At 38.9% G+C, this 19,018-nt stretch overlaps 1 protein-coding gene across 8 annotated transcripts in view; it reads left to right on the top strand.

Moving 5' to 3' along the window:
- PLCE1 (phospholipase C epsilon 1) overlaps positions 1-19,018 on the top strand; it is a 341,969-nt gene that overhangs the window by 182,360 nt on the left and 140,591 nt on the right. The window contains exon 1 of one of the 8 annotated variants that reach the window (XM_063434575.1): positions 16,433-16,538. The exons of the other annotated variants lie outside the window; for them this stretch is intronic. The gene's annotated coding sequence lies outside the window, so the exon portion shown is untranslated. Of the gene's footprint in view, positions 1-16,432; positions 16,539-19,018 lie in introns of those variants that run through there. 8 annotated transcript variants of the gene reach the window in all.

Genomic DNA, 19,018 nt, shown 5'->3' with positions numbered 1-19,018 from the left:
ATGGATCTGTGAAGAGATATAAGAGGGGCTAGAATTGTTCAGTGCTTTATAGATATGGGTTAGCACTTTTAATTGACGTCTATAGGATACAGGAAGCCAATGTAAGGCCTGACAGAGGGGTGAGGTGTGAGAGGACCGACTAGAGAGGAAAATCAGTCTGGCGACAGCATTCATTACAGACTGTAGCGGGACAATACTGCTTTTGGGAAGACCAATTAGGAGAGGGTTACAATAATCCATGCGGGAAATTACTAGAGCATTGACAAGCATCTTGCGTAAGAAAGGATGCGGGCTATGTTTTTAAGATGGAATCTACAGGATTTGGCAACATACTGGATGTGAGGCTCGAAGGTAAGGCCCGAATCAAGTATGACCCCAAGACAGGTCGCTTGCAAGGATGGACTTATGTGGATACCACTTACTTGAGGGGAGAGCGAAAGAGGAAGATCAGTATTAGGAGGAGAAAAGACAAGGAGCTCAGTTTTGTTTCAGAAAGTGGGAGGACATCCTGCCAGATATGGAAGAAAGGCAAGCATTGACACATTGCAGGACAGCAGGGGGGAGGGAGATATTTGGGTGTCATTTGGGTGTCATCAGCGTACAGGTTGTAGTGGAATCCAAAAGAGGTAATATGTTTGCCAAGAGAGGCAGTATAAAGAGAAAATAGGAGGGGTCCAAGGACAGAGCCTTGGGGGATTCCAACCAAGATAGGACGAGTGGAGGAGATATCATTAGAAAAGGAGACACTGAATGAGCGTTGGGAGAGATAAGAGGAAACCACGATAGGACAGAGTCACAGAAACAGAGTGACTGAAGAGTTTGAAGAAGGAGAGCATGATCAATGGTGTCAAAGGCAGCAGAGAGGTCAAGAAGAATTAGTATGGAGTAGTGGCCTTTGGATTTAGCTGCGAATTAGGTGGTTAGGAACTGATAAAAGCAGTCTCAGTAGAGTGGAGAGGGCGGAAGCCAGATTGAAGAGGGGCAAGGAGAGAGTTGAAATTGAGGAAGCAAGTCAGATGGGTAAAGACAAGTCTTTCCATAAGCTTTTAAGAAAAAGGGAGCAGGGATATGGGACAAAAGTTAGAGGGGGAGGACAGGTCAAGATATTTTTTTTTCAGGATAGGTACTATAGTGGCATGTTTAAGGTCAGCAGGGACAATGCCAGGAGAGAGAGAGAGCAGTTGAAGATGCGTGTTAAGGAAGGCACCAGAGTAGGGGAGAGAGATCTGATAAGGTGAGATGGGACAGGATCGAGCGGTGAAAGGAAAGGAGAAGCGCAGCCATCTCTTGTTCAGGAGCCGGGACAAAGTCTGAAGGGTAGGAAAGGCATGATCTACGTGTGGTTGAGAAAGAGAACGGCAAGGTGGGGAGAATTATTTTCTTAGCTGTTCAATCTTGTTGGTAAAATAGCATGCAAAGCTATCGGCTGTGAGGTTAGTTTGGGAAGTGGCCACAGCCAGGGCAAAGAAGAGAGTTCAAGGTGTCAAAGAGACGCCTGGGATTGAGGGAGCATGAACTAATGAGAGAGGAAAAGTATGACTGTTTGGCGAGGGCAAGGGCAAGGGCAAGGGCTGCGCTGTATGAACACAATATGAATCTATAATGGTGAGATATTGTGACACCATATTCCTACTATCCCCTAATCAGAAACCTGTTAAGGGGTGGACAGTTAGTGTAGGTGTCAAGCAGGGGGATAAAGAGACAAATAGGGTAAAAAAAAAACATACAAAAAGAGAGAGATACAACACAAATGCAGAAACCCCTCCATAAAACAGTGTAATTAAGATGCATATTAAAAATCTATATGGACTTTTTTTTTTTCAAAATCTGTTCTCTATCACTTAAAATCTAAACGTACGTTAGGTGTAGAAATGGCTTCTGTATCTAATTTTGATCATTCTACTTTTCTCATTGGATGACTGTCTGGGTGACCAACCAATCCAGTGCTTCTCATAGACTGGATTCACAAGCTGATATGTCTAGCGTCTATGTCTAGAATCTGTATGAAGTTACAGGAAGAGGATTTGGCTGTACAGGAGGAGAGATAACAATGCAGTTAAGTTAAAAGGCTATGCATTTGTTTTCTGCATGCTGACAGCAAAGGCAAAAGTTGGACAAAATTGACATAGCCAGTTTGAACTCCTGTTCCAGGTAGCTGATGGATGTCTGTGGTAGTTATAACTCCAGCAAAAACCAAACACATGCAGTGTCCTTGTGTGGTGGCATGGTTTTTACCATACCACCAAGAGTGATCCTTTAACAATGTAGTGTTTGAGGATAAATTACATTTCATTCACTTTTTTTAATTAAGGAAAATATATGTTTGAGTGAGTGTGCTATTGTACAGAGGCACCCCGCCTGTTATCTCATGGTCAACTGAGTGGCCTGTACAAAGGAAACTTACTCTAAATAAAAGTAAAAAAAACTTGTAAAGTTATCAGAAACTTAACCCATGGCACCGGAAAATGCACTACTACATTGTCCCCTTGCGCTGTGCATTTTTAGCGATGTTGATGTGTGGATGTCACTCCACGTAATTTTCCCACACTTTGTGGAAGGTTGTCAGGGTGTTTTGCACTTGGGCTGTCAATTTGTCCATTAAGAAATCCTGCATTGATCCCCTTTCTGCGCTAGTGCTCTACAAGCCGCTAAGTAAATCATGTTTACAAGTTTCTGTTCTGGGTTGGTGAGGCCCTCAGTAGGTTTAAAGGGGAGGCATGTCAAGGGATCTAAGTCAAGTCCCAGAGTCTAATAGCATTAAGAATTGCCAGGCATGTAGTCCGCACAAAGGCTCTGTATTCTTTGGGGAGCCATATTATGAATTGAGGAAGGTCTGTTTCCATGAGTAGTGATTCTATCTCGATCCAGCGTCTTTGGTCAGGGAGGGAGTGCCAATGAGCTATTTGGGCTAATTGTGCCGCTAGGTAGTAAAAGTATAGGTGTGGTAAACCAAGGCCTCCCCTATTCTTAGGTTCATCCATCCGTCCATTGCTACAATTAATTTGTTGACCCACTATTGTCACCCCCCTTATGTGTGAATGTTGCCTAATAGATTGTAACAGTGGCTCCAGGGAAATCACAAACAATAAAGGGAACAGTGGGCATTCCTGACGGGTCCCATTACTCAGTGTGAATGATATCCATCTTGCTCCAGTGATAATCATTTGAGCTTGCACACCAGCATACAAGGCCTGTATCGCCTTAAAATACGGCTCTGGGAAGCCCAGGGATTCAAGCAGGCTAAATAAAGGAAGCCAAAGAATGTTGAAAGCCTTCTCACTATCTAATGAGAGTGCCAGAGCAGGCTTCCCTGTTTCAGCCATGTGCCAAGTTAGTACCGCTCCTCGACTGGTGTTTTCATATAATTGTCTGCCTGGCATAAAGCAAACCTGGTCAGGATGGATCATACGCGTGAGGAGCGGAGTGAGTATGGTGGCTAGAATTTTGGCAAATTTTTTTAAGTCTGAATTGATTCTGGAGATAGGTCCGTAATTGGAAGCTATCATGTCATCCCTATCCAGTTTGAGGAGTAAGATGACATTCGCCAGGGCAATATCTAAGTCCCGAGTGCCCTCCTGTAGGAAGTGATTGTATGTTAGTTAGGTGTGGAATGAGTTCCTTCCTAAATTTCTTGTAGTAGCCTATGTCGTAACCATCTGGGCTTGGGGCCTTGTTGCCTTTCAAGGATGTGATGGCCGCATCTACTTCTATCTGTGTGATGGGCACCTGAAGCACTTCAGCCCGTCACTCTCAGCAGGAGTGTATTGGCAAAGAACGAGCGCTACTCCTCGATATAGGTTTTTTAAGATGGGCTTAATCACATGACTGTTGTTTAAATCATATTAATTGTAATCCCACTAAATATTCCCTTCCAGGAATACCCCATGTCTCCTAATTTGTCATTTTTGGACTCCTTCCACTTGACACTTGACCAAATATAATATGAGATGTTGCACACTTTTGTAAATGGATGTACCCCACTTTTCTTCAATTTAGTTTTTCCAGGGATTAACTGGATTTACTGAGTTTACTGTTCTCCCTGGACTAGCTTGAAAGGGTAACGGCAAACGAAAATCCCATAAAATATATATCTTTCTTTCAAGATTAATTTGGCTTTAGTCGTAACTTCCAGATATATTTTAAGGGTTCCTAACGATAATAAATCCTCTTTCCCACAGCATGGAATGAACACTACATGTACAGATCTTGTAGATTGTGACCTTTTAAGAAAGACAAGTGATAGTTTTTTTTTTTCTTAGAGGGGAAGGAGGGGGTCATTTATTTAGCATTCTGTTTATTATCACAAATATTTTTTGACTTCTGACTATTCATCTTTGTCTGGGATCCAACCACGGGATTAATGGAAAATGTAGGCTTCTTCTATTATCTCTGAATGATTTATTAACTCTTACTGAAATGCAGAAAACAAAAATCAAAACTACTCTCAATATCTCCTTTTGCTACATGGTGATATGTAATACTTGATAGGTAATTTGTCTGTCCTGCTGAATAAACATAAAAATGGACATGCATCAAACAGGCATGGCAATGATATCACTGGCGTAAACCGAGAAGCTGCAAACATTAACCCCTCCACTACCAAGCACGTTTTGTTTTATTATAAGAACATTTTAAACAAATAATGTCTAGCTAACACATTAAAACTGCAATGTTGTACATAAAGTGCTTTCCAGGCAGACTGAAAAAGTAGAATTATGAAAATGAACACTTGTTTTATTTGCTCCTTATTGAAATAATTAGAGAATGAAATTCTTTACATAATACAGTTTCCTTTATCTTTCCATTTTTTACAAAGCGGGTCTGAAATGTTAGTATAAAAGCAAAATACGGTATATAGTTTTTCTTACGTACTCTAGGTATGGGAAAAATAGATAAAATGGTCAAATAGTCTGCTTCTATTTATTTGGAAGGACACTGACTACATTACTAGCAGTACAACGCACTATAAATTGTAACTAAATGTTAAAAAATGGTCAGCAGTTGAGCCTATTGTCCACATACAATAAGCACAGCTAAATCATATATTCATAAAACAGTGAAATGGGAGTTCTCATCCACTTATCCCCCATCCTGACTGTAGGAATGGTATGACCCTCTGAAACTACCTTTACTGTTTGGGAAAAGCAGCTGCCATTTATAGAATTTTGTTTCAGAAATAAAATGAGTGAAATGGATTTCTGGTAGAGAAAATTGTTCCTCTATGGGCTGGAAATTCCTGGAATATAAATGTGGAAAGCAGGAATAGAATGTTGAGCCATCACAGCCAATGTACCCATTGTATAGGTTTCATAGTAGCTTTGACCACTGTCAAGGGATGAGTGCTATCCTGAAGCTAGACTGATCTCTGAACTGTCTGGGCGGTTAGAACCACTTTGAAAAGTGAGCCATTTTTTATCTTGGTCACAATTTCCATATGGTAAAAAAGCAGAAAGTCCATAGGTCTTTTGCTACAGTATTTTTATGTGGTGCTCCGTATGCAATTGATTGCAGTAGATAGAAGAGAGATGCTAAAGATTGGCTCATCAGCTAAGGCATCAAATTCTAATGGCAATCCAAAAGACAAAGTTGGGCTCATCAGGGGTAGTCACAGGTGCAAAAGTTCAGGGTCAAAGGCAAGCAAAGGGTCACAATAACGCTGGAGCACAGAGAGAGATAAGGTAGTTAGCAATAAAAACACACTAGATGCAGCTCACAATACATCCAAGCACTGTCTGAAGTGTCCACTTGGTTTATATAGGGGATTAGGCAAATGTTACGCCAACCGGTCAGGGCTTGTGCTGGTAATTTATTCCATTGTTTGGCCACTTTAAAGGGAATCTTAAGCCACTGACCTTCTGCTCCCCCTGGCTATTGCCAGTATGCCAGTGGCTGGCAGAGGTGACTGAAGTCATTTAGTTACTATACTCTATATCTGTCAAGGTTAATACCCCCCCCACACGCAAACCAGAGAACAATAAAGGCGAACACAGATAGACGTATTACCGGACCTTAAGGTGGCCAGGCTTAACGTAGGAATGAGAGATAGGAATAGTCAAACACGCCAAGGTCAGGAATACAGAGATACGGGAAAGCGAATAGACAGAGCCAAGGTCAGGGAGCCAGAAACGAGAATAACCGATAAACAAGCCGAAGTCAGGAAACAAAAAAAAAGACAACTATTCAGAATGCACTCTCGGGCTATAATAAACCACGACAGGGCAAGGACAAGTGATGTCAGAAGGATGTTAATATAGGGTAAGGTGAATACTGATGGGCAGGGACAGAATTGAGGGAGGTATAAATAGGTAGTAGCAATTGGCTACTATCTCTTTAAGAGAAGATTATATGCTACCCCTGCCGGATACCTTGTGCGCACGTCCGCGGACGCTTTCCCAGATGCCCCTGGAGGTGTGCGCGCGCAACGCCCGCCAGCGATCCACACCGTCCGACAGGAGAGGACGGACTGCGGGACCGGAACGGCGCGGGACACAAGGTATGACAATATCCAGCGCTAGCAGAGCTGGTTAGGTAATTCCCATATCAACCACAATGCACTATGGTTGCCTTGTGTGCATACTAGAAAGACCACCTGTGGAAGGTACCTATTTCTCTCCTAGTCAAAAATGCCGAAGAATTGAATGAAAGGTGGGAGAAAAAAATATTTTTAATAGATTTTACTCCCAATCTATACATTTGCTAGCAATTCAGAGCATGAGTGATTTGGGGTGATGATTTTAGTTTATTAATAAAAGTGACTCCCCCTAGGGCATGCGCACATAAAGCCTGCCACTGCCAGACAATCAGGACTCTGGTGGAATTCCTCCGCCTACTGAGAATCTCAGCCAAGCCCAAAGGAGATAGAAGACTCACCTCAGCAAGGGAATGTCAAGTTCGGGGCAATGAGTAGTACCAGCAGCTTCCTCGTAGAAGTTTTTTTGCTCCTTTTTTCCCCAGAATAGAGTGTTGTTTTAGTCAAAATTAGGTTAAACTTATCTTTCACCCTAACTGAATAAATTCCAGTAATATGGCAAACAGAAAATATTCTGACTGTTAACTGTTTCAAAAAAAAAAATTCTAGGAAAATAGAAAAACGTTCACAGTAAGCCAATATATGGGTATGGCTATGGGCAAGTATACATCCTGTAGAAACAGAAACCTTGAGATTGGCATTGAGAAGTTGATGGCTTTCGAGGCTTATTGACGGTAGATGGAATGCAGACTCCATACAGATCTCTCACTAGATCCTCGGGTCCAGGCACCTAATCTTTCTTCCCCTTGCCACTTTTCTTGGGGGGGAAAATACCAGACATGCTAATTTGCATAATTGTTTATATATGCATAAAATCACAAGGGCGTTAGGTAACATTACAGGGAATTACAATGTCCCCATAATACTGACCAAGTATCAACCCTTTTTACTGCGATATTCATACGATTTAATTCATTTTGGAGCATACAGTACTTTAAATTAATGTTTATTTTATCTACATATGCCCCTCTATTGTGATCTACTCTTAATTGGCACATAGTATACTGTAACTGTATACGAGAGCGACACTTGAATTTAGAGAGGCAAATAAATTTTGTTCTCAAAATGTAAGCATATTACTGTCTCCATTGCTAAGATGAGTTTTCAGGTAGTGGTGGTGAAACAACAGAATAATGGTAGTGACTTTTTAACTCCAAGACCTCCCTTTATATGTATAATGTAGCAGATGGCCGTCATAGGACAACAAACTGTTTTTATTAACCTTCAGGACCCCAATCCTTTTCCTGTCTCGCTGTCTTTAATTATGAAGTGATTCACACTGATGGAGAAACTGTATATGAATGTCATATTTATATACAGTGCGCTCTGGTAGAAATCAATGTAAAGGCGTATGTAGTACATCAACTTAAAGCTTTATTCAGTAAACTGTGATGAATTCAGGGCTCGAGTCCTGCAGGAACGCGTGGGAACGGCGTTCCTGCACTTTTTCCACAGCAGGAACGCCGTTCCCGTTGTTAGTCCTGCACAGGGCTTGAGTCCTACAGGAACACAAGGGAATGATGGCGTTCTGAATGACGTTCCTGCTGAGGAAAAAGTGGGCAAGGCAGTACCAGCCTACATAGGGATTTTTGTAACTTAATTGGCTGGTGTGATGATTCTCCACACCAGCCAATTAAGTTACAGAGAGCCCTATTTATCTAGTGCCACAAGCAAGTATCTCTCACAGAGTTCTCCACACAGATCCACAGTGCCTCTAACACAGCACTCCAATGGCACAAACAGATCCAAAGAGTGTCCCACACAGTACTCCACTGCCAGAGATACCGAGTGTGTGACAGTGTTCTAATAGCACATATCCCAAGGGTCTCACAGAGGGCACTTCAGTGTCACAAACACTCTGCATTCCAATGCCACAAACAGTCTGATACCAGCTTTCTAACTCACTATTGCAGCGAGGGTCTCTCACATAGTGCTAGATGGTGCCACATATCCCGAGTCACTCACTCACACAGTGTGGAACTCTAGTGCCCCTCTCACACAGCATTCCAGTGCTTCACATCCTGGGTGTCTCAATATTACAGACTGCCACAACACACCGATCCCCAGTATTTCTTCACACAGCACCCCAGTCTAATAAAAGCAAGTCCCTTTTTCTGCTATTATTTCCACAGAGATGATTATACATTCAGCCAGGGTTACACATTCCCAAGGCAGAGACTCTGACCAAGTATTACTCTCCCTCACACATTGACTATATATCCGTCTTTCAATTAGGCAGATCAGTTTATATTACAGTGTATGTCATGAAAGGGTTAAACTTGATATCAAACATCTCCCTCAATAGCCCAGCAAACTTTAATGCAGTGTGGGGCGTAATGCAAGTCCCGGGCTGTCTGGCTTTTAGTCTGTGTGTAAGGTTAAGCCTATGTTTGTATGGGTCAGTCTATGTGTATGGATGTGTTTGTCTCTGTATGTAAGGGACAGTCTGTGTTTGTAAGAGTCAGTCTGTGTGTGTGTATGGGTCAATTTGTGTTTCTATGAGTCACCATGTGTTTGTATGGGTAAGTGTGTGTGTCATGCTGAGACTGGTTGCTGCCTCTATAAGGAGTTCAAGAAGGGCATTTCCCTGGCAACAGGCTAGACCCCCCCTTCCCCTCAGCTGTTCATTGCTTCCTTATGTTTGAGACCTCAGTTGGGTCCCCCACTCAAGTTAAGGAGTAGGTATAGGTCTAGCAAGCCTAGTCCTTAATCAGGTTGTATGAAACCAAAAACAAACCAAAAGTGTTTACTGGTTAGTAAAATATCAAAGAGCCTACCAGTTAATATATTGACTGGAGAGTCCTTACATTAGGAGTGTTGCAGTGTCTGTGAATTTGTGCATGTTCACATGGGTAAGTCTGTGTGTATATGGGTAAGTGTGTGTGTCAGTGGGAGCTTGTGTGTACCTGCAAGTTAAGAACAGGGAGGGGGGAGGGATATTTTTGTTATTATTTTTTTTAAAATAACAATAGTAAAGACCCTCCCTATCCAACCCTCTATACCCCCACATAAAGTGCACTCTCATATACAGTAAACCATCACACACAATCAGTACATCCACACACCACAGTACAGTACATCACCCACACACTGTACACTCCCCCAAATACACAGTACTCTTCACCACAAAAATGAAATACATAGCCTCAAATATACATTTCACCTGCATACACACTTCATCCCCACATACATACACACTTTACCCCTTATAAACACATTTTAACACCTATGTATGTGTGTGTGTGTATATATATATATATATATATATATATATATATGAATGTATGTATACATACACACACACACACACACACACACAATACAGCTCCTTGATGCAAACACAAAATGCAACCCCAAGACACATACACTCACACACACACTCTTCAGACCCTATTAACATACTACCGGCCCTGTCAGCACACACATAGTACGCCACAAACAGAGTTCTTTACATACACACTTTACACACACACAATTCTAAACACATGCCAGCCCTGTCCAATTCTCTTCTTTGGTATCCCACTTATGGGGACATCACAGACAAGACACCAGCATGCATGTCATTAAAATCACTTGCACTGTGCAAAACAAACACAGGGTGCCATATCCCCATGTGCCCGCTGTCTGTTTCTATGGGTGGGAGATATGTGATGGATGGCCTGATTTGTTTGGCCTCCAGAGCTGTGTGTCGTCCAGTTACTGGGGGGCAATGGGTCTCTTTATATTCGAAGTGGTTCCTGAGCGGCTGAAGGGAGCTATTAGCGGAGGTAACCGGTCGGGTTACCCGGACTCCGCCACAACTGGTGGCAGAAGTGGGATGGTACTTCCCAGCCAAACTGAACCAGCGATTCGTTAATAGAACAAGCATTGCGCCCAGCTACAGTAAGGATGCTTTCGACAAAGAGGTGGCTTATCGCCTGGCGTACTATAGAGAAAAACCCTCAACAGAAATCACTTGAATTTTGCACTTCATTATAAATCACTATTTAGGGAATAAGCACCGGAATGATTTCATCTGTGCAAGTGCTAATGTCTTCTTATAATTAATACTGAACAAATACCAGGCGCAAAATGTACAGAACATATCGGCATAGCTATTCACAATAGTCTTTGTCTATGTGACAACATGTTTCAGTGCTCCTGATTTTCTATCCGATACCAACTTCATATTGAAAGATTTTTACCTTATGAAAACTTCTACCTTTTGCATTTAGGATCCCTTTAATTATATTTAAAACACGTTATTTTAAATGATTTGTTTATCTGGAGTGTTTTTGTTCCATGTTCTAGATATTGCATTAGCATACTTTTGAAGCTAAGCTTTTCTAATCCTTTTCTCTTGGTCACATTTTGCCGATTGAAAGTATTCTTTTATGTTGAAAATCACTTATTCAAAATTTTAGGTTTTCTAAAAAAAACAATGTAATTTAAAGGACCTTTTTATTCAGTGTTTTCTCAACTGCTCATTGAAATTATTATGGTTATATGAGCACTGCTCCCATTTATTTATTTAGAACAACATATAAACTACACTTCCTCACTCAAAAAAGTTTAATAAAAAAATACAACAACATGCACCTATAGAAACATAATCACTTTGATGAGCTGTAGTGATTATGGTTCTTACCGGTTTGACTCTTTAACATGGGACAGCACCAAGGGACTTCTGTCACTATAACCAGTACAGTACAGTAGTCGTTAGTGGTTATGGTCCCTAGAATGCCTTTTTAAAGGAACACTTGAGCATTAGAGATACAAACCTATATTTCTAACATTAGACTGATCTAGGGTCAATTTAGATTGAGCACCCCCAATAATAATAATTATTATTTTTTACTCCCTGGCAAAAATCATCATTAGTAATAATCTCAGCCAATCCACTGCTTTCCGCAGCATTGTGGGAATCATTTGGGGGCTAATATACATGCGCGGCAATCGCTGCACTGCGTCAATCGGCTTCTCTGGATGAAAACATTGAGCGTCCACCAGAGATTGCAGGACTGCAATAGAGGTGTTCTTGCAGCTCAACGTAAACACCTTTTAGATGTCCCTTTTTTTTTTTTTATTGTGCACCACAGAGCAGGGAGTCCGCATGGGCATGACCTATACACCAAAACGGCTACATTAAGCTAAAGTTGTTTTGGCGCTTATAGTATCCCTTTAAGAATGAAAGGAACACCGTTATTGCAGACTAAAAAAAAAAATGACTTGCATAGCATGAACTTCAAAGCATACTAAACCACTGGCTGTGTTTATTATTTTATACCACCATGATTAAGGTAAGCTATCAAACTTAATAACGGTCATATGGTAAAGCAATCAGTCTATGTAAAAGTATAATCATTTTTTTTTTCTTTATTTAAATAGAAGGTTCTAGTAAATGTAGCTTGCTGAAGATATATATTTAAACATTTTTTGTATACTTTAAACTAAGGAAGTTCTAAATATTGTCAAAAGTCTCAAAAGTGTATATACATATCTGTTAAAGACTGATATTGATCTTATAATACAGCACATGGAGAATCATACAATTGTGTGATTTAGTAATAATTGTTTTTCCACAGATTCACTTGATAAAATTGATTTATGTGCTGCCCATTACAGTAACAAATCAAATGTGTAAGGAAATCTTAATACTTGTTATCAATTCCAATTTTCCCTTCCCAGCAGGGTCACAAAGCCTGTGCAATTTATTCTGGTTGGGATTGATGAAACCATTGGGCGATGGTTACCAATAATATACTTTACAGCGGTATATCCAACTCTAAACGTAAACAGCATCTACTCTAACCCTAATTAATAGTATCATCCATAAATGATTAGACAATATTCAGATTATATTCTAATGTAATTGTTTTTTTTTTTTTTTGCATTCTCAAATGAAAGAATTTAAATTAAAATACTAAAATTATATTAATGTCTTCTTTTTAAAAAAAACAAAAAATGTTCATTATACTTCAGTCTGTAAAACAAACTGTTTTACTTGTGTATACCACCCATTTCTGGCGTCCATAGAAACGGGACGCTGGTGGGGGAGGGATAGAGAGGGACAGGCTAGTGATTCAATTGCATCGCTGGCTCTACCTCAGAAGGTGCAGACCCATCCAGAAAAGGGGTGCTCTGCCCCATATCAGCATGGATGATTCATGTTATGTTAGGTCAGCCCACTGAGGGCCGACAGTCCAGGGAGCACAGTTTCAGCTACTGCTTTGAACATAGTGCGAGCAAGTCTTATGATGCGCTCATGCTGTGATTGTTTTGGTGCCTCCAAAAGCGGGACATCAGGGAACTAAGTTGGACTGGATCTGAAAATTAGGACTGTCCCACCAGAATCTGGACTTTTGGGAGGAATAACTATATACCTATCATTTGGAAAATAAAACGCCATATGCAACGATCTAGTCCACATTACTAGAGGTATAGCCATTTTTAATATGGGGGCCATTTCATTTTAGAAGTTTATATATAAGCACAAATCAGACAAGGAGAAATCCCATATTATGGCACAATAAATGCAAGGATTCAATAACACTGATATAACAGTGCTCATCTTAATAAGAGTTCAGAATTAATCTTGTCATCCTGCCTAGTTCAAATGTGGACTGGGTATTCTACCACAACAACCTCACTTCAGTAAAGTCATTAACAGGTTAGAGTTCCTGGCCATTGTCCTATCTTATAGGGTTAAACAGTTTTTAAACCGTTTTTGAACTGTGTAACCTCAAAGCGGTCTGTGTCCATCAGCTGCCTACTGTCCTTTCTCAAGGCCACTGAGTTCTTAGAATGTTCTTTATAGAGATAAATGCACTTTTCAACATTCTGTTTCGATAGTTGTTTGTAGGCATGGTTTGAGAAATTAACAAATTACTGCTGGAAAAAAATATTGTGAAATACAGAAATAAACAGTGAATAAAAACAATAACAATATTTCCTCCAATAACAAAGTTTCATTATTGAAAAGAGATTTTATATAAAAGTAAATCTGCAGCTTACTTTTTAATGTCTTAGTATTTCTATGTTTATTAAACATTGGGCAAATATTTGAATTCAAGACCTGGTGACACAAAAGCCTTTTTGTTTGGTTTTAACACACTTTTAATGTTTATACAGACATGCTAAAAAAAATTGTTATCTCTGGGTTTGTTGGGTCAGTATGTCATGTCAGAGGTGTTTTGTAAACAAGTAGATGTGTATGCACATAAAACATTGCATTTGTACATAAATAACATGGTCGTAAGTGTGTAGAGTATTCGTTTTGATGTGTTTTTGGAAATTTGTTGGGTTCCTGGCTTTTGTGTATGGTAATGGTTGCACAAATATAAGACTTGTCACAAAGTTCAAAAACAGATGTTTACGAAAGTCAGAATGCGTCTCTTGGATTTGATCTCTTACATTTCTCATAATTTCTTTAGATTTGTATAAATATCCACCATCTTTGCATTAACAGCCTCAAGTGCATTCGGTTAACAATTTTCATCAGGAATTCACCCAACATTTATTCTTCGCTATTATGGAGTAATAATTTCCAAAAATGTAAGGCATTTGTGTATAGCTCGGCTATTACCTTTTATGTCATCCTAAGTAATTATGCATTTGTTCTGGTGACTTGATATGACAAGAAGGTACATCTTCCCTTTCTTCCCCTCTGTATCTTTCTTGAAAAAATTTGAAGTGTGATCTGGAATTGGTTTTCTCAGTACTTCCAAACTACCATATTCCTGGTAGGATGGTCTACCTCTAAATTATGGTATGATAACCATGGTGGCCGTGTTTCCCTGCTCTAGCAAATTGTCATGAGCCCATGCTTGACACATTGAGCCATACACTAGGAACTTATAATTTGTCCCATTCTGTGACTCATAACTTCAAGGCAGTTCGACCCAGAGGTTTAAATAGTTCCTGTCTATTTATTTTAGCATAGCATTATTGGAAAAGCATTTTGATGACCTGTGACTTTGAAAAACTTTTATTCTTCATGAATCCAAGTTTGCATTCGACCTTTCTGGTCGTGTTCATTACTTATGACTGCAATCTTTTTGTGTACTTAAATTTATTTATTTATTTTTTGTTTAATTCAGTTGTTTTTTTGTTTAGTTCACTAGACTATTCAACGAAGGCAATGCTATTTCTTTACACTCTTTTATATGTATTATTGCTGAGAAAGTTTTAGATACGTGGTATCATAGCTGGTGTTCTAAGGTTTGTGATGAATTAAATCACACTATTTAATTGGCTGTCTTGTGTCTCTCTATTCGTGAAAATAGTGTAATGACTATTAATGTCCTGCACTCAGACGCAAAGCCAAAGGGAGATTTTTCAGTGAAGATTTCCCATGAACCCTGGATTTAGTGGGAAAACTCTTGATTTGGGGCACTTGTCCTGCTATTTTGGCCAGGTAAATGTCTCCACTAAGTATGTGACTCTTTAGATCTGCAAAAGAGCACCTGCAAGTCCCTCGTATTCAGGGTGACCATATACATCATGTTAACAGGGACACATATGAGTTTCTCATATTTAAGAAAATGCACGAAAAGGGTTGCCCTGCAGTGTGTATATTGCATATTCTTGATTTATTATTCCCTACTGCCAAATTGCTTAATTGCAGGATTATTCATTTCCTAATTGCTTAATCTAATACACCTTCTTCTGAAATCTACATACTACAGGGTTACCCTATTAATGTGCTGCCCATCCATATGTATATATGTGATATCTGGTCACCCTGCTCATATGGGCATGCTATGTATGTAATTCCAGGTTCTGTGATTGACAAGGCTTCTGGGTGGAGCTATGATCTATCATTTAAAGCTCTGTTTTGACAGATCTAAACACAATTTGAATTGTGAGAAGGATATTATCCTAGCATCATAACTATATCAATGAGCAGACATGTTAATGGCGCCTAGAATATTCCTTTAACTTTAACCTACTCTCTCTCCTATTAGAGCAAAGGTTTTTCCATGTCATCCTGCACTCCTTATGCCTATTGCTTAATACTAAGAGGGCTAATTGTCATTTTACTATATTACTGAGCAGCCTCTGTTGCTTTGCAGGCTTGCAGCATAAATAGAAGAAACCCAACAGAAAAAAAACCAGTAGAGACCCTATGAATCGAATAAAAACAAGCAAATCATGTTAAATAAAACCTATACCTATTTTTCTACTCAATTTAAAGTTAAATGCCCAATGTCAAGCATGAACATTATTTGCATGCAAATTCTTTCGAACATTTTTTTTTTTTTTTTTTTTTAAGTATATAAACAATTTATTAGGCATAAATGTATCTTAAAAACAAACAACAATAATCAAAAATGTAAAATAAAATGCAACAATGTGCCCGGTCCCACAATGAGCCCGTCCCAGCCCAGCACCTGGGGTATATAATGCCTTTAGGCATCGAACATATTTTTTATTAAAGAATTTTGTAAATTTAACAATATTTGCTGCTAGCAGATTTTTTGTTAATTAATGTTCATTATTCTTGTTCTTGTCGTAATACTATGTTTCAAAAGGTTGAGTTTATAAGCTCTTCATGGAGATTCACATTCTAATTCTAGAATGGATATTGTTTGAATTGTACTAAAACCATCTCTTTTTTTTTTTTTTTTTTTTTTCTAGTTTGTTATCAGCCAGATCATCGTTAACTTTTTTTTGTCCTGGAATAAAACCATGTATCACTTTTAATATTCTTAGGGAAAGGCAATGTAACATTGTCTGTCTAGGTGCTGTACTTCCTCTCTTTGACTCACGGAATAAAGACTTGTGCTGGGGGAGGTGGGTAATTCGACCTTCTCACTAGTGAGCCAAATGCATTTCTTCTTAAGGCTTATACAAAGCATGTCAGTTATGCATTTGGCCATAGTTTGCAGCTTTAATCTGAGCAGCTGCTCTCTGACAGTTCAGTGTGGACAAGTGCAGTCTGCTATCATTTGGGAAGCTCTTGAGTGTAATACCTGCTCATCCTTGGTTTAAGAAAGATATGAATCTTCCGTGGAAGGTGCACTGATAGGTAAGAAGCACTGTGTTTCTGTAATGCTTTTGAGAAAAGGCAACTTGATGCAAAGATATAAAGATATATTAGATGCATTAAATGCTGCTTTGAGTGGCAGAGAGAGAGAGACGATAAAAATACATTTATTTAGAATACATTTTTACTGAGAATGGATTATTTGAAATATATATATATATCACATGCATTCTTTATTACTTGTTCTTTTATATATTTTTTCTTTCAATTACTGTAAGAGTTATGTTAGTGGCACTGTGTGTGTATGTGTAGTTACATGTCTGTTCGTATAGATTGAGCAGGGTCCTCTTCAACCTATCGTTCCTGTAAGTTTTTTTGTAATTGTCCTATTTATAGTTAAATCCCCCCTCTCATAATATTGTAAAGCGCCACGGAATCTGTTGGTGCTATATAAATGGCAATAATAATAATAATAATAGATATTAGAGTTTTATTCAATCACAAACCACTGATTGAAAACATTAATCCAAATTGATAAACCTATCCTTTTCTGTATCATTTTCACAGTTAACCTCACTTTATCTCTCCTTTATATTTGCAACTTGTTGTGATAGATGCTGCAGACTCGCTTTCGTCTTAGAATCAATGCATATATGTGTTATATTTTATATTATAAACATTTCTCTTTGTAAGGGATGATTTGATATTTCTATTTATAAGAACCTGCAACTGTGTACAGTACTTTTTTCCGTAATCCCAGTATGATATTTTCATTTATAACATGAAGATTCTCAAAGTGCATGTTCTTGAAGGAAACTTTCTCGAAATCCAATGGAGACTGGCATGTTACTGATGTCCGTGCCAAAGAAAGCATTTTTTTCAGCCAAAACTTTTTTTTTCTTCTGTTAAAAGTAATAAAAACGAGTATCCTTCAGATGTCTTGCCTTTTCTGTCATCAAACATTAATAATACCGTTTATGTATTAGAATATTAAATACTTCTATTGTTTACGTGCCAGAAATTTGAGCAATTTTACGTTATTTTGAAACTTAGGAGGAAAATATTCTCTTTAAATCAGTAAAAGATGTATACATTGCATTCATGTTTCTAGCATTTAGTCATGCAAATTCTTCAGTCATGTGGCTTGATCATCTAGTTTTAGGGTCCAACTTTACTCCTTTTTGTAATGAGATTTGTAGTCCGGTGAGAGTGGGGGGCCAATGTTAGACAGCCCTTATTCTAGCCTACAGGTTAGACACTAAAGGCACTCCTGTTGTTACAGCTGTAGTGGCTAAACACCTGGACCTCCAAAGGTTGATTACCTCCACTCCAAACAAAGATCTACCGTGATCTGAAGCTATCGATATGGGAGTTGGCTACACGACCAACTCTTGTTTTAAGCTTCTGTTTATGAAAGTGTCCCATCCCTTCTTGTGTTGACTAAATAAATTGGAATTGAACTTTTTAAATTAAAGATTTCTTATGAAAAGCATCAGCCTACAGCTTAGATGTGTTTGTCATGTATTACAGCATGTGATTGCTGTAGGAGCCTCATAGAGTCAGTGGCAGTCAGTTTGTAGCTGTTTTTACTCCGAAGGAACCAACGTAACAAGTGTTGGATGACCTTGGTAATTTTGTCCATGTAGTTTTACGATGTCTGCATACTGCATTTTGGAAACATATTATCCTTCATGTATAAATTGTCAAATATTCCAAGCATTCTGTTGAAACGTGTGTCACTCAGAACATATTTAATGTTTAATGCAGATTAAGATGCTCTTTAAAGCTTACTTTTGTGTTGTGTAATTTGTCTGCTAATGCATTACAAGTGTAAAGTGTTCTGTAGAATTCTAGAGTCTCAACTAAAGTGGACTTATACTAAAGAGAATAAGCTTTTGTGCAAAAGCTAGGATATTGTTTATTGAGTTCAAGAACAGTTTGTTAAAACAAGGCATATAAGATATTTTATACATTTAGCACCTTGAAGAAGCTAGTGCTGTTTTTGGTTCGAAGTGCTAAATGTTAATATAGATTCTGTTGGTTTCCAACGTGATAGCTCCTTATTTAGCACTTTTAATTCAGAGTTGACCAGCAACCTCTAATGTTTATGGAACGATATCGCTTGTTATGAACGGTTGGGTTGAAGTGGACATTAATAAATGTAATAATTGGAATATCCACTAATACCTCATTGGAATTATAATCAGGGTTTAAATCAAATTATGCACACATGATTAGAGTAAGTGAACAGTGTTCGTGAGGTTGCTGGGGTGTAAATGTGAACCTGACAGCACAAAATATTAGGGGGCCTGTAAATCTCTAAACGTATATTTGTACAAAGCAACAATTTTGTTACTGCATTACAAAAACTATTGTCTATATCCTATATCTATATCGCACATCAAAAGCAGGGCTGCGTTAAGAGCTGGGAGGGCTGACTGTGCAATAACGCAGAGTAGGCACCTTCTTACCTGGATAGCAGGAGCCTATGCTGCCCAAATAAAGTGTACGGGGGGAGGCTG

The sequence above is a fragment of the Pelobates fuscus genome, chromosome 10, assembly GCF_036172605.1.
Source record: "Pelobates fuscus isolate aPelFus1 chromosome 10, aPelFus1.pri, whole genome shotgun sequence".
NCBI classification, from domain to species: domain Eukaryota; kingdom Metazoa; phylum Chordata; class Amphibia; order Anura; family Pelobatidae; genus Pelobates; species Pelobates fuscus.
Note: the sequence above shows the minus strand (reverse complement) of the source record. Positions and strands in the feature narration are given on the sequence as shown.